General features: G+C 37.7%; 1 protein-coding gene across 2 annotated transcripts in view; it reads left to right on the forward strand.

Moving 5' to 3' along the window:
• Nucleotides 1-236: 236 nt before the first annotated feature.
• Nucleotides 237-12909, forward strand: part of NFKB1 (nuclear factor kappa B subunit 1) — a 115448-nt gene continuing 102775 nt past the window's right edge. For both annotated transcript variants that reach the window (XM_003829955.6, XM_008955333.6), the window contains exon 1: nt 237-490. The gene's annotated coding sequence lies outside the window, so the exon portion shown is untranslated. The remainder of the gene's footprint in view (nt 491-12909) is intronic.

Here is a 12909-nt window from a genome sequence, read left to right on the forward strand (position 1 = left end):
TCGACGTCAGTGGGAATTTCCAGCCAGGAAGTGAGAGAGTGAGCGAGAGAGAAAGAGAGAGAAGTGCACCAGCGAGCCGGGGCAGGAAGAGGAGGTTTCGCCACCGGAGCGGCCCGGCGACGCGCTGACAGCTTCCCCTGCCCTTCCCGTCGGTCGGGCCGCCAGCCGCCGCCGCCCTCGGCCTGCACGCAGCCGCCGGCCCCGCTCCCGGAGCCCAGCGCCGCCGAGGCCGCAGCCGCCCGGCCAGTAAGGCGGCGCCGCCGCCCGGCCACCGCGCGCCCTGCGCTTCCCTCCGCCCGCGCTGCGGACATGGCGCGGCGCTGACTGGCCTGGCCCGGCCCCGCCGCGCTCCCGCTCGCCCCGACCCGCACCCGGGCCCGCCCGGGCTCCGGCCTGCCGCCGCCTCTTCCTTCTCCAGCCGGCAGGCCCGCGCCGCTCAGGAGGGAGAGCCCACCCGCGCCAGGAGGCCGAACGCGGACTCGCCACCCGGGTAAGCCAAACTCGGGCGAGTGGGGGCCCGGCAGGGGACGCGTGGCCCAAGTCCTGCCGCCCAGCCCTCCGCACCCCCTCCAGCCCCACTCGGACTTCCTCATTCCTGCGCTAACCGCTGGGCTAGACCGTGGGAGGAGGTTGACAGTAGCTGAGAGGCACATGGGATTAGCGACAGCGGGGAAAGACACATCCGGACCTCGCAGGGGCTAGTCGGCCGAAGGGCCGCGGCCGCCCGGCGGTCATTTCTCTTCACGTCCCTCCGCGGGGCGGGAACGCGAACCGGAGGGGAACTCTTACAAACTTTTAAAATCCCCAACCCCAGCCCCACCTGGGGGATGGTGAGAAGGTTGGAGTGCGCTGCGGCGCGGAGGAGAGAGGGAAGGTGGTTGGTGCAGTGCAGAACCAGATTTCACCTAAGGGCGTTCCATGAAATGAAAGCAGAAGTGCTTGTCAGTCCTCTTGGCTGGGAAAGCCCTCCGCAGCTCCCCAGAATTGAATAGGAGAGTCTATTCATCCCTCTCCTACTTCTAAAAGAAACCTGGCTCTCTCTCTGTCTCTCTCTCTCCCCCCCTCCCCCCCTCCGTGCGCGCGCGCGCGCGCGCACACACACACACACACACACACACACACACACACACACAATATAGTCACCTGCTATAGGACTTGATTCTGATCCTCCGGGGCCTGGCATTTGAGAGAGAAGATAAATTACCTACTTGGATACTTAGAGCACTTTTTAGACTTGATTATGTAAAACTCTTGGACAGTGCCACCATGCATTATGCATGACCGCTGAAACAAAAATAATGTAAAAACAAGGCCTATCCTAAATGCAAGTTTTTCTATGGTCCTTAAAAACAGACACCAGGGAATGTTTGCCCTGACTGGCTGGTTTATCCTGAAACTCAAATGGGACTTAATGATACAGGATTTAATTATCAAGATTTAAGACATGTTCATGGACTTTGTTAAGTAGAGGTTTTCAGCATTACAGTTTATGAAATAACCATATTTAACTCAAAGATTTTTTTATAAAGCTCATAATCTGAAAAAATGCTTATGGTATTACTAAAACATTTAATAGCTCTGGCATCAAAATATTCTACATACTGGTGATCTTTAGTAAATAGTAAAGGTTAGGGTCAAGATATTGAATAATTTTTTTCTAGCAGAATCCCACAACTGAATATTGTCAAGCAGTTTAAACTGCATTCGTGTTTGTTAAAACTTTAAAAGGGAAACTTAAAACTGAAGTATGTTGTTTTTCTGATTTTAATATTGTGCTTTCTAGAGATGAATCCTTTTACTGTTTGAGGCACTGTAGGAATTATGTATTTAAATGTATGTATTTAAATTTGAAGCAATGTACTTTTTTGAGTTTATAAACTTGGGAAGACAGGAAATAAAAAGATTTGTTTCCTGTAGAATTTTACATTCATGATTTAATTGAATTGCTAAAATGGAAAGAACATGTACGATTAATGGAGACTTGGAATCTGAGATTATTCATCCATATTGATACACCTGCAATTCCTAAATGCCCTCCCCTGCTTGTTTAGATAAAATGTCTTCCTGGGCTGCAGCCTACTGGACAAACTTGAACACAAAGGAACACACGTTATATGTACATTTAATACTGGAACCGAAAAGCTGCTTGCAGTGAAAAGCAAACCACTTCTAAACTCTTTGAGACTTTTTAAAGAAGGTAGTATAATCCTTTTAGGGGTTGGTGGTGATGTGAAAATCTATTATCTTTTTGCTGAAATTTCATTCTTATGTTAGGCATTGGCACTCACTTGTGCTGAGTAAATGCCCGTGTTTTTCAAACCCAGATAGTAAATACTGGGGGTATACATACAAGAATAGTCCTTCCCCTTTGTAAGCATTGCTTTGATCTTTGCACTTCCTTTTTACTCTACCTCTTAAACAAGATCTGTGTTGATTGAGTTGATTAAAGCATAATTAACTGAAATAGGCAGAATTTTAGATTTAGTGATTATATTCCTTACATTTCTGTTGTTACTGTTCCTGGAAACAAATTGAAGTAGTTTGAGAAACTAATATTTATGCAGGTTGTTTTAACTACACTTTTAGACTTGCAGATAATTGATTAAGTAAGTTACTACCTTGACTTTCAGGGATTGCTCATTGTGGTAGATACGAGGTCTAGATAGGGAATTGGCAGCTACATGAATGTTGGACTATCATTCCATCAGCAAGACCTTATTTTTACCTAATTTATGAGAGGTATTTCTCTGTTCAGAAGAGGTGAAAGTTCTGGCTTCTGGGGGGAAGTGGTTACTTCATAACCTTCAATTGGTTTGAACTTGGGAGAAGTAAGAAAAGTAGTCGATATTTTCAAACAGTAAAATAATTGTATCTGAGTTGCTGTATGGATTTTTGATGAAGTACTCAAAATGTCATCTTTTGCATCTTCGGGTCTTAGTAGATGTGCTATTCTGAGTATAGAATTGACTGCAGTAGGAAGTGTATCTGGAAATGCACAGTACTGTTGTATAACCAATAGAGTAAATTCTCAGATTATGCTCTTCTAGTCCACAGATCGATCAGAAATCACATTAACAGGAATGGATGTCTATGCAAAATTTCTCATTAATTTTCTTACTTTTAGTAGGAAGTTTGTTTTATTCGGTTGGTCTGTTGGTTTTCTGTTTACAAGGTGAATTGTCTACAGTAGTGGGATTGTTATATTAGAAGAGAAGGAGAAGGAAAAATAGAAGTTAGTGCTAGAGGATATGTTAAGATGTTCTGCTCCTACATCTACATTTGTGTCTAATCAGCATTAATTGATGACTACGTCTTGGTAAACAGTAGACCATACTGGAGCAATTTACTCTGCTTTTTGGGAATTAGTTCTCATTTGCACTCTTGCACCTCCCATAAATACTGAACTCACTTGTAGTGTTCTTAGAGGTCAGCAATAAACCATCAAGAGCATATGATATCTCTTTGAATTTTGTCACTACTTTGGAGACAGACAGTTTGGAAGAACTGAAGGTACTCAGCCTCAGGGAGAAAGGTTTGAACGTTTTGGCATAGTCCTGCAAGTCAGTTTGGCTCCTTGACTGTGAATTTTTTTAATCAAAAAAGATTAATATTTGAAACCACATAATTTGGACAGTTAATAGTTCTGGTAACATAACCAAGCCTTTTATCTTTGTAGTATTTCATTAATTAGTATCCAGTGCCTCACTTTTAGAAGAAAAAAAGAGAAAAAAGTAGTAACATTCTTTTAATGATGATGAAATTGCTTCATACCTTTGGTCTCTGCTGTATTAGGGGTTGTTCCTGGGTGCAAATTAATATACTGTCTTTTACATTTCCGGAGGTTGTTGACCTGGCCTTGAAGATCAGCCAACAGTTTAGAAAATAAGTTGTGCAAATTGCATTGCTACACCTCAAATAATTTAAAGCCTGACAGTTCTGTACAGAATAAGAGTCACATAAGATGTGATTTGTTAAAGATTATAGAAATCTCAGAAGATAGATTATGGATGAAAATATTTGTTTAATTTAGAGTACTAATAATAAAAATAGTGCATTTTACATTTTAAAAAGAAAACAATTTTTATTGTGTCATATTTTCTGTAGTAACAAACAGAATTAATTATCAGTAATACAAATTTCATCTGTTTTAATTTATTGCCTGTTTTTGAAATTAGAATAATGATATATTTGGTTTAATTATCCATTACAAATCGCCTTATTATTTTTCATTCATCTTTCACCATTAATCCAGAAACCTTAAAATAGCTTTTATTTTGACCCATGCCTTCAGTAGATATCAACAGACTTGAGTTCATCTATGGATCCTATTAGTTTAAACTGTGACAAATTTTGACTGCTTAAGCTTTAGAAAAGAATTTATTCTTTAAAATAGCCAAAATTATAAAAAATGAAATAAAAAGAAAGGAAAAGCTGTTTGAGAGAATCAAATACTCTAGTTTAACTAAAAAGAAATAATATCTAATCAATACTGACGAAAGAAATATCTGATGCTTAGCATTGTACTTGTTGGTACATAGTAAGCAATCATTAACTGTTAAATGAATGAATGATATGAAGTTGTTACAAAATTTTTTTTTAAATGGACAGCCATCTTCTATAAGGAACAAAAATTACATTATTTTGCTTTGCCTTCTGGAAAGAAAGGAGCACAAAATAGTCCTTGTGTCTTAGATATTACGGAAATCTTATCTAAAGACCACTTGAAGTTTACTAGAACAAATAATTTATTAAAAAGTATCTGGTGCCTTCCAAAAGGGGAACATTTCGTTCTGAAAGAGGCATTTATGAATTAGAAAAAAAATGCCTTTAGTTTCAAAGTTTTAGAGGCACCAGAGCAAGATTATAAAGTAATTGGAATGATAAAAGGTGCTTGTAAAATTGAAAAATGTAATTTTTTGGTGAAGTTAGAATTTCTGTACACTCCATTGAAACTGTAATATCAAATACTAATACCTCCAAAAAAGAAACAATGCTACAAGCACTGCTTGGTAATCTAAGAATTGTTAACGCTTATCTAAATTAATCAACCAAAAAGTTAAAACAAAATATGTTATTTTGTTATGTTACCTCTAGAATTAAACACCTATCACCCATAAATCTGTGACTGTTAAAAGTTACTAGATGGCAAACCTCAGGAACAAGCAGGCAGTTAGCAGGGTTTACTGTACTCTCCACTTTCATACTTTAATGATTTTTCCAACACTATAGAAGCTGGGGCCTCATCCTAGCAGAGTTTGTTCATTATTTTTCAGTTGTAGCATTTTTTAAAAGTTGGCCTTGAATTTCTGAATTGAACCATTTATTTTTTTGTGGACACAGTTTTTTAAATGAAATATACCATTTAGACTCGAAAAGAGCAAAATGCCAATACTCCCTGTCCTAGTGTCATTGTGCCCCCTGGGAACCCTAATGCAGTCCTGTGGGAAAACAACCATTTTATTGAGCGCTGCTCACTTCAGTTCATTCTGCTTTGCTGCCACTTAGTTCTGGTTCTGACCCTGATCTCCCCTCACATCACTCACAACAAACATTCAAGTTTAAAAATTAAGTTAAAAGTTAGTTACATATATATGTAACTAATGTGTATATTAAATATACTGATATATATTAGTTACATATATAGATATGGCAACAACAAAAAAGGTTATATATATACATATTTGTAACTAATATGTATATTAAATATAATGATATATGTATAAATACATATTTGTAACTAATATATATAATTATATTTAATATATATTAGTTACAAATATGTATATATAATATTTTTTGTTGTTGCCAGCAAACTGAGGAAGAAATTAAATGTTAACATCTATAACAATTGCACTGTAAAGCCGTCATTGTTGAAAAGTACTCCGAAGATTAATAGTGGCAGTGTTTGTTAAAATAATAAAATAATCCAAGCACTCTGCCTGTGACTTCCCCATGAGATGGCTTCCAGAAAAAGATAAATTTTTGTGTGTTCCCTTACGAGTTCAGTCTGCAGCTTTTGGGCATGAAGAGAAGCATAAACAAAACAAACAAGGCTCTAACTTTGTTATAATCCTTATGCTACTAGTAGAAATGTATGGACAATTCATGCATTTCATATTGGAAAATAAAGCTATTAGATTTTTCTTTGAGATGAACCTTTTTTTTGTAATTTTTTTGTAATTTTTTTTTTTTTTTCAGTAGAGATGGGATTTTGCTCTGTTGGCCAGGCTGGTCTCAAACTCCTGACCTCAAGTGATCCACCCACCTCAGCCTCCCAAAGTGCCGGGATTACAGGCGTGAGCCACCTAGCTTGCCAAGGTGAACCTTTTTGATAAATGAGGCTCACTAATATTTCTAGGATTTACTTTTCACTAACTTGAACTAAAGAAAGTATAAGACCTGCATAAAGTTGAGCATACCTCTATAATGTCCCATTTTAAAAAGCAATTTGTTTTTAATGACTTTTATTTGTTAAAAGCAGTTATTTCAAAAAATTATTTTTATTATTTATCATGTCATTTGGACTGAAAATACTATACCATATTTCAGTGTTAGGGCACACCTATCCCTCTTTATCCCAGACGTCAATTCTACCATATAACAAGTATGTAAAAAAGAAAACATAAAAGTGATGACAGACTCCCTAATCAACCTATTTATTGGTTCTAAGCCCAAGCCTGCAGTTCATTTAAATAGTGAAAATAGGTTACTTAATTGTCTTAGAAAATATGTCTTCCATGACAAGAATTTTAGGAATGAGAAAATAACTATTTTTGGATGTTTTAACACAAATTCCCAAATCATTTTTTATTGATATTTGAAGAACCTCTTTGTCTACCAGTTCTTAAGTATAGGCTTATTTTGTAAGGCTTAAACATGTATTGGTGTTTGACTGTTAAGACTTGATCTATAACCTTCAGTGTCTTTTTCTTTTAAATGGGGTATGGACTTGGTAATGAGGCCAGAGGAGAATACCGTACAATTTATAGCATCTACATATAATACAAGAACCTTCATGATTTATAAAATTAAAATGATGATGATGTGGAATGATGGAAGAAGCATGTGTGGGTGGCTATTTATGTAGAGGAAATTAGAAGTTGAAAGCAATGTTAAGAATTAAAATTAAATTACACTTAATTTTTTGCTCAGTTGGATAGTCAGGAAAGTACTTAAATCAGCAATTGATTTACATAAAATCAAAACTGAAAACTGAATATAGAATCTAGGAAATAGGAAAAAAATTTTTAGTGTGTTCATACTGCTAATTTCAAACCAAGCAAAAAACCTGGGGAACTACTTTTCAGAGGAGATGGCTTAAAATGAACCAAAAATATAGCCATTTCTCTACCCTATTCATTTAATGCATTCATTTATTATACTGCTAATACATGATAAGGTGCATAGGTCAAGCATCGTTTGTATATGTGTATGTGATTTTAAACCTGAGTCTTTTGAAAGATTGGTCAAAGCAAAGGATAATGAAAGCATAAAGATTTAGGGGGAAGAGTCCTCTATAAAATTAAGACTTAAACTTTGTTATCGACTTGAATGTGAAGATAGAATAATCTAGAAAGTGAATGAGAATTATAAATAAAAGGACAAATCATATATGTCATGGTTGAGAAATACAATGAGATAAATTGTATATCTCATCTCATGGAGGGTCATAATGAAAGAAGTAAGAGAGATTGCCCTTGGATAGAACCTTTTGGCAGACATTTCATAATGGATTATCATATTTTTGCTAAACTGGTAAGAATGGACATTTTCACCACATTATGAAAAAACACTTTAGAAGTCAGTTGCAATCAAGCAAATATAAGTACCTGGGAAATTAAAATCAAAAGCACAGCAGTCCAACAATAGTCAAATGCATTTACTCGCTCTCATACCATATCATAGCGTTAATTTGAGATAATGTCTTTATGGTGTCTCTTTATATATTTACTCGATTTCCCATTTAAGACATTTAACCAAATTTAAAAAGCAATCCTTAGAAACTTTAAAAATATTTCCTATTTTAAACCATTACATAATCATTTACCCTGCAGTTACAATTCTTTTTTTATGATGGGTGGGGAAGTATCCCATTTCTCTTAGAAAGTCTTCTGTAATAGCCAAATAGGAGTCAATCCAAGTTGCTTAGAGAGGTAGTTCAATCCTGTGTTGAAATAGATGACTTTTGGAGTAATTGTGCTATATTTACTGAGTATCTGTTGAACTGTAGGAGTCCAGTCATTCAAGGCAAGCCACAGAAATGATTTTATTGCTGAGGCACTTAAGTATCTTCACATCTATATGCCAATATTAAATTTCTCATCATCCTTGATCCCCACCCCTTTGCACAGATTGGTATCCCCAGCACATTAGGGAATGCGGTTGTTAGCCTGTTAGGGTCCATTCAGTAGATTTCTCATGCCAGAAATCTAGAAGCCCTTCTTATACATTCAGCTTTCTTCTTCAGTCAGTCACCAAGTTCTATCAAGGCAGCCTCCTCATCTCCAGAATCCATCCCTTCCTCGTTGAATTTCTAGATTTTATTTTTGCATTGTCTCCTGCTTCTAACCCATCGTTCATTTCGCATAATGGTCAGCTTTCTAAAGTGTAAATCGGATCATGTCTCTGCAGTGAATCCCAGTTGTCTTCACAAGCTGATTCTCGCACACCTCACCCCCTTACTCCCTCCCGTGTTCCCCAACCATCCCCTAATCTCAAATCCTCCACACCGACTTTCAGTTTCCTATCCACAGTTTCTGACTTTGAATGCCTTTGCTTATGCCCTCCCTGTATGAGAAGTGCCTTTTCTTTCCTAGCCATCCTGCTAACTTCTAAACCCTTAGGCCTGGTTTGAGCATCACCATTTCTCTCACTTGCCTTTCTGTTTTCTCCCTCCCCTTTCCATAAAGAGTTATGTGCCCCCATTCTGTGTTCTCCTGAATTCCTATGGGTCCTAGAAAAGAAACATCTTGAGGGCAAGGAGTTCATCTTATTTACTTTTTATTTGCACAGCACCTGGTGTGTTTGCTGAATAAGTAAATACCGAACAAGATATCAAGAGACAGTGCTGCCAATTAACTGTGTGGCTCTGAGAAAGTTAATTAACTTCTCTGAGTCTTATTTTTGTTCTGTAAAAAAAATGAGGTTTGACAAAATGAGCATCTCTCTCTAAAATTATGTGTTTCTTTGATGTAATTGTATTAATTGGAAGACTTCAGATTTTCTTGCCATATCAAGATAGGTCAACTTAAGAAAAATGCATGTGAGTAAGTACCAAGCCAATTCTTGATTATCAGTATGATAATATGAGAAACTGCCCATTTTGTCGATAATAAGTCATAATTTTTGGTCTCAGTGTAGGTTCTTTCTCAAATCCAGATGTTTCTGGTGTTGCATTTTTTCATTATTATTCAGTCTCTCGCATTCATATTTCTCCAAAGAAATTTATGGGAAACTTGAGACAAAAATTGAATGTAAAGTTTAATATTTAAATGCTAGATTGATTCAAGGTCTCACTAATTATAACTATATTTGGAGGGAGAAGAAGGGGAGGTGGTGGTAGTATGAGCTGAATCCTCCTCTGTTCCTTCCTAGAAGGAACACAACGTCCTACATCAAGAAAAAAGACAGAAGCATATCTTGGAGATATGAAAAGAACCACCAGGTAAACTAAAAAGAAAAAGAGTGTTAAAAAGTCAGCCTTTAAAAAGCAGGATTGGAGATGAGGAGGGGTGGAGTAGGGGAAGCATTGCTTGTTTATAGAAGCTCTTCCATCTTCGCATAGTGTGATTTTTATTTTTTTATTATTTTTTCCTTCCTTTTTTTTGACCTCCAGCTTTAGTATAGTACAGTTGACAGAAATTATATATGTTTATGGTACACAAGATGATGTTTTGATATACATATGCATTGTGAAATGATTAAATCAAGCTGATTAACATAAGTAGGGTTTTATTTCTTTAACAGTGATTTATTTGAATATATGTTGAGTCCTTTCTATGTGCCAGACACAGTTCTAAGGACAAGGCACACAGTGCCAAACAAGACAGAAATCCAGAAATTCATGGAGCTTAAATCATGTAGTCTTTTCAGTTTTTAAAATTTTCTTGCTGGGCGTAGTGGCCCATATCTGTAATCCCAGTACTTCGGGAGGCCGAGAAGGGAGGATTGCTTAAACCCAGGAATTTGAGACCAGCATGGACAAAATAGCGAGACCTCAGTCTCTACAAAAAATTTAAAAATTAGCTGGGCATGGTGGCACATGCCTGTGGTCCCAGCTCTTCAGGAGGCCGAGGTAGGAGGTTCACTTGAGCCTGGGAGGTTGAGGCTTCAGTGAGCAGCGATTGTGCCACTGCAGTCCAGTCTAGGCAACAAAGCAAGACTGTCTCAAAAAAGGAAAAAAAAAATAGAAAAAGAAACTTTCTTTTTACATTAGCCTTTTTTAAGTTGAAGAATCCCATAGCTAAAAAAGTACACAAATATTAATGCTGCAACTTTAGTGATTTATCTCAAGGTGAACACGTTTAACCTAGTGGGTGGTCAAGAAATAGAACACTGGCATCACTGCAAAAGCATCCTATCTGCCCTTTCTTAGTTAGGACCCCTTCCCTCCACTGTCATTTAAAAGATTTCACGAACAACTTTTGGATTATATGTATGTCAATTCTGTGACTCATATATATCCACATAGACAATGGAGCGTTGACTGAATGAATTCATTATTCCAAGGTGCCAATAATGAGCTTCACACCAGCGGGAACTCTGCTGTGTCAGTTGGGCTCTAAGGTCAGTTCATTTCAGATATTCCTCACTAAACAAAATAACTGTTTTTCCTCAGTTGTTAGTAAAAAATATAAAACAGATTACATTCTCATTTACTTATTACTTATGAATGTAAAAGTAAATATTTTGCTTAATACCAAGTAGCCAGGGTCACTGACAGAGACATGGGAGAAAGAAGTATTCACATCTGATGTTATCAGACATAGAAGAGAGAGGTATAGTTCACCTATTTCTCCCCACTCAGTTTATACATTGACATCTGTATGTGTGTTGTTTTGTTTTGTTTTGTTTGTTTGTTTTGAGATGTGGTGTCGCTCTGTCACACAGGCTGGAATGCAGTGGCGCAATCATGGCTCACTGCAGCCTCGACCTCCTGGTCCCAAGCTATCTTCCCACCTCAGCCACCCAAGTAGGTGGGACTACAGGCATGCACCACCACACCTGGCAAAATTTTAATTTTATTTTACTTTTTAAAATTTTTGTAGAGATGGGGTCTCCCTATGTTGCCAAGGCTTGTCCCCAAATACCTGGACCTCCCAAAGTGCTGGGATTATAGGTGTGAGCCACCACACCCAGCCATGTATATGTTAAAGCGTTTATCTGTATGAGTGGTCAGTGTAGCAAGGGCTTCATGGAGCCTGATTTTGATGGCTTGCAAATTATTATATTTGTGTACGTGTAATCGGAAGGCCTTCGCCGTGATTATTTCTTCAAAGGAACCCTTTGTCCCTCCAGGGTGATTGTACCCATGTTCATAGGACCAAACATTGCTGGTTCACATAATGACTCTTTTTCTTTTAAAACATAAAGGACATATTTTTATGGATTTTTGAGGATTAATAGAATAAAAATCTAAAGTCATATTCAGATTCAAGAGAACTGGATCAGTTTCTCTGTATTTGAACAAAAGAATACTAATCTCTAATTCATAATGCATGAGGTCTACTTCTTCCTCAGTCTGAAAATATGAATATTCCAAAATGGTACTCAAGGCAGAGGCTATATATCAAAATTAAAATTCTGTGATACTATGTTTTTAGGGAAGAAGAAAACTGTAGCATTAGAAATGTAGACGCAAAAGGTCAGAACAAAGTCCAGTATGTCAAGTCCCTTTATAATGCCATCTGAATGAAAGACCTCACACCATGAACAGAGGTATTGAAGCAGTTTTTATGTGGAAATGGTAGGCAGCAATATCTCAGGAGTGACTTTAATTATAACATTTAAGGTTTTATCTAACTTATTATAATCCTTAGAGAACTTCTCTAGCTCTACAAGTTATTCTTGGCAGAGTTTGTCCTAACATAGTATGAATAAAAATAAATTTTACTTGAGTATGATATAAATTACTCTTAATTACAATATAATTTTAAAATGCCCAAAACATCTTTTGATCTTATGAATTTCAGTGAGCTATGATTAAGAAGACAACCATAGGCAAAAATTTCTTTCTTATGGAACACGTTGGAATGCATTCTAATCACTTCTCTAAGAAAATCCCTGTCCCCCATGATTATAGTGAATATGATACAGCAATAATTTAGATGCTTCTTTCAGGGGGGTGAGGTTATGTATTCTACACTCTATTGATTCTAAGAGGCACTTTTTTCTCCCCCAATTTAACAGTTTTGTTTAATTATATACATTTCAGGATTTTTTGGGGATAATTTTCTATCACTGGTTTCTGATTTAATTCCACTGTATTTAGATAACATATTCCGCATGCTTTCAATTCTTTGAAATTTATTGAGACTTATTTTATGGCTCAGGATGTGGTCTATCTTCGTGAATATTCCGTGTGTATTTAAAAATAATGTGGACTCTGGGCCGGGCGCGGTGGCTCACGGCTGTAATCCTAGCACTTTGGGAGGCCGAGGCAGGCAAATCATGAGGTCAGGAGATCGAGACCATCCTGGCTCACACGGTGAAACCCCATCTCTACTAAAAAAATACAAAAAATTAGCCAGGCGTTGTGGTGGGCGCCTGTAGTCCCAGCTACTCAGGAGGCTGAGGCAGGAGAATAGCGTGAACCCAGGAGGCAGAGCCTGCAGTGAGCCAAGATGGCGCCACTGCACTCCAGCCTGGGTGACAGAGCGAGACTCCATCTCAAAAAAAAAAGAAAATAAT

This window comes from Pan paniscus, chromosome 3 (assembly GCF_029289425.2).
Source record: "Pan paniscus chromosome 3, NHGRI_mPanPan1-v2.0_pri, whole genome shotgun sequence".
NCBI lineage: Eukaryota > Metazoa > Chordata > Mammalia > Primates > Hominidae > Pan > Pan paniscus.